The sequence below is a fragment of the Myotis brandtii genome, unplaced genomic scaffold, assembly GCF_000412655.1.
Source record: "Myotis brandtii unplaced genomic scaffold, ASM41265v1 scaffold334, whole genome shotgun sequence".
Classification (NCBI taxonomy): Eukaryota; Metazoa; Chordata; class Mammalia; order Chiroptera; family Vespertilionidae; genus Myotis; species Myotis brandtii.
This window is the reverse complement of record NW_005362885.1, coordinates 683503-687077: the sequence shown is the minus strand read 5'-3', so window position 1 is coordinate 687077 and position 3575 is coordinate 683503. Positions and strand designations below refer to the sequence as shown.

The 3575-nt window shown below is 64.1% G+C and overlaps 1 long non-coding RNA gene across 2 annotated transcripts in view; it reads left to right on the top strand.

The window, feature by feature from the left end:
* LOC102259023 overlaps positions 1–3575 on the top strand; it is a 22939-nt gene that overhangs the window by 18779 nt on the left and 585 nt on the right. Inside the window, exons 2-3 of one of the 2 annotated variants that reach the window (XR_001363088.1) lie at positions 626–847; positions 3439–3511. This is a non-coding gene — a long non-coding RNA (uncharacterized LOC102259023). Of the gene's footprint in view, positions 1–606; positions 848–3438; positions 3512–3575 lie in introns of those variants that run through there. The other variant, XR_313873.2, reaches the window with a different exon arrangement.

Genomic DNA, 3575 nt, shown 5'->3' with positions numbered 1-3575 from the left:
GTCTGCAGGCTTCCACCTGGCGGCGACCACCCTGCCCTTCCTGTGGGCCACCCCCTGGCAGGTCTCACGCCGGGTCAGGTCTGGGCTCCCCCCTCGCCCCACCCCCCGCAGCCTGTCCACTCTCAGCCCCGGCTGCCCCCTGACAGGCGCCTGTTGATCGTCCACACCGGGCGTTGATTCCAGCAGCAGCAGCAGGGCTAGGGGTGCAGGGAGAGGAGTGGCTGCCTCTGTCCGCCCAACTCCTGGGCAAATGTGATGACCTTTTTTTTTTTAAAAAAAAAAATGTGATTTAGTCTCCACAGCTCTTACGTTTTCCCCAATAGAAGGCTCACAAACAGGGGATCACCTCACTTGTACACGGTCCGGCGGCCGGTTTGTAAAGAGCTTTGCCCCCCGCAGGCTGGCAGCCGGCAGAGCGGACCCAGGCCACTTGTTTGGTTGCGATAAATGCTGCAAACGTGAAACCACCTTTAAATATGTATATATTTATTTCAGAGACAGAGGGAGAGGGAGACGGAGACAGAAACATCCATGAGGAGAGAGAATCATGGATCGGCTGCCTCCTCCTCGCCCCCCACTGGGGACCGAGCCCGCAACCCGGGAACAGCCACCTCCTGGTTCACAGGTGGACGCTCAGCCCCTGAGGCACGCCGGTGGGGCTGAAACCACCTTTTCATCCATTTTTCTGCAGGCTGGCTGGCTGGCTGCTGGTTGGGGTGGCTGTGGTCTGTGCTGGCGATCGCTCCCGGTTCCCAGTCGGACATCTTGGTGGCTGAGCACGTTTGAGACCCAGGAACTGGAAGCGAAATGTCCGGTTCGCTGGCGCGAGGCTGGTGTGTGTTCTGAGGTGAGTTCCGGTTTTGCTGCAGCACGACCGTCACACAAGTCCTGACGCCCCGGCAGCCTGCAAGTCGTCGCCGGCATTCGCAGCGACAGCCTCTGGGTGGGTGTGGGTGCCCGGCCTGTGGCCTCCGGGGCAGCTGGCAGAGCACAGCGTTTCTGGTAAAGGAAGAAAAAGCAGTGACTCTGGGTGAAGTCCCCACTGGAATGGGGCCCCCTTCCTGGCCCCTACCTGCTCCTGACCCTCCGCACGCACCCTGGTGGGGCCTCCCGAGGTGGGGGGTGAACTCTGACCCCAGGACCCGGTGTCATGTGGAGTCCAAGTGGCCATGTGCTGGGCTCCAGGGAAGACGGTGATAAAGGCCAGGCAGGGACGTGGGTGGAGGAACGCGGTAGAGAGGCCTGGAGAGCACCCGGCTCGCCTCACGAGGGGCCTCGGGTGCTGTGCTGAGGTGCTTCTGAGGCCGGGGGGCCGGGCGCCCCATCGCTGTAGCAGGTGTGGGGGAGCGGGCAGCGGACAGGCGTTGCTGGGGGCCCTGCTCAGGCTCCAGGTGATGCCATGCTGAAGCAGAGGGCAGACCCCAAGACCCCGGGGTGGGGTGTGGAGGGGCGGTGACAGGAAGGCTCTCAGGCCGAGGGGGCCCCAGAACAGGACCCTCCTCTGTTCTCCACTGTCCTCAAGGGGTGTTGGTCTGGGCAAGAGAGGTGAGGGGTGGGGGGACCCATGGCTAGTGCCCCAACCTGGGGGTGTCCCATGTGGGCTCCCGAGAGGGTCAGCCCTGGGAGGGGGGTGGTTTCCTGGCCGGGGCTGGAGAGCTGTCTGCTGAGCTAAAAATACCGGGTGTGAAGACATCAGGTACTGGCCGGAGGCGCCCTGGAAACCCTACCCCGCGGCCCACAGGCAGCCATTCGCCAGCCGAGTGAGGCCTGGCCCTGATTTCACAGGTCCTGCCAGGTCCCCCACCCACTCTCCATTCTGTGCCCACCCTTGAGGGCAGGGCTCTGCTCGGGGTGCCCCTGCCCCATGGCTTGTTGGAGATGATTCTGCAGCACATGACAGGGGACCCGGAGGCCAGCAGACAGGCAGTGTGGTGGCGGCCCGCGGCTGGGGCTGAGCCCACAGGGCATGCCACCCTGTCTGGCCACAGCACTGGCTAATGGGACTGGGGTCCTTTCCCGCCTGAGTTCTATTTAAAAAAAATAAATAAATTGTTATTGATTTCAGAGAGGAAGGGAGAGAGAGAAACATCAGTGATGAGAATCATGGATCGGCTGCCTCCTGCATGCCCCCTACTGGGGATTGAGCCCACAACCTGGGCATGTGCTCTGACCAGAATCTAATCTGAGACCCTTCAGTCCTCAGGCGGACGCTCTATCCACTGAGCCACACCAGTTAGGCTGCCTGAGTTCTTTCTCTCGGTGTGGGGCCAGTTTCTGGGCTCTGCTGTGGGGAAGCCCCTGCCAGCAGGGAGCGTCAGCTGGGCCCAGGCGTCCACCCTTGTCTGTCGCTGTGGAAAGAGGCCGCCCTGTCCAACTGCAGCTCAGCAGGTGCATCGGGCGGGAGGGTGTGTGAGGGCCACCCCCAGGCTGGTGCTGCTCAGCCTGAGTCAGAACAAGCGGCAGCTGCTGGTAGAGGCCCCTGAGGCCACACGGGTGGCCTGCGTGCCCGACGGCCAAGGTGGCAGCCCAGGACCCCCCCCTTGCCCGGTGCTGGCGCCAGGCCCAGTCGGAGGTTCTCACGGGCCACTCTTGATGCGGGCCCTTGGGCCGCCGTGGCCTGGGGGCTGTGCTCCTGGCTGGAGCCCGCAGCGGCCTCGGGCCTGGCGTTCATCTTTGTGGAGATCACGGGAGGGCAGGACCGGCGGCAGCAGGGGGTGTGGCCCAGGAGGCGAGCCTCCCGGCAACAGCAGGGAGTGGCATTTCTGGGGAAAGGCCCCTGATTAGTTGTCGGTCAGAGAGGTTCCTCGTTTTCAAAGTTTTCAAAACGTCCACCTGTTTGTGGAAGCCCCGGAGGTCCCGGAGGTCCTGGCGGGGGAGGAAGGAGCCCCCACAGGGACCCTGCCCGCAAGGAAGGGGATTTGCAGACCAAGCTGGCTGAGCCGCTCGTACCCCTGAGACTACGAAGGTTCTGAGCTTGGACCTCAGGCTGCGCACGGACCAAGGACCCTGCCCACCCTGTGCTGGATCAGGTCTCAGAGTGGGTGGGGCAGAGGGTGGGCCCTGCTGCTGGGGAAGCCTGGCCACTGCCCCTCCTCAGCCGGGCAGGTGTTCCCTGAGCTGGCCAGGCCTGGGGGGCCGAGTGTCGGGCTGGGGGTGCCGCAGGGCCAGGCCCGGGAGCAGGGCCGGGGGGAGGGGGTGTGGCCTTCCTCCCTGGACTGGCCTCAGTGCCCAGTGCTGTGCAGCTGCCCGACTGTACCTCGGCTGTGCCAGCCCTGCCCTGGTGCCCACCACGCCTTCCCCTGCAGAGCCCTGACCCCACGTGAGGTCCTGCGCACCCACAGGCACACTCCCCGGAACGGAGTGGTGGCTGCCTCCCCTCCCAGGGGTCCCTCAGCCTCTTCTGCAAGTCGCCAGGCTTCTCTCTCAACTGTCTTCCAGGCCTTCATGTTGCGCAAGAGCCTTTAGAGGAACGTTTAGTGGGGCACAGGTCACAGCGAGCCCAGCGTTCCAGGTGAGCAGGCATGTATGTACTTGCAGGTCAGGGGGTAGCACCTCCCTGGCCCTGGGGCCCCCAG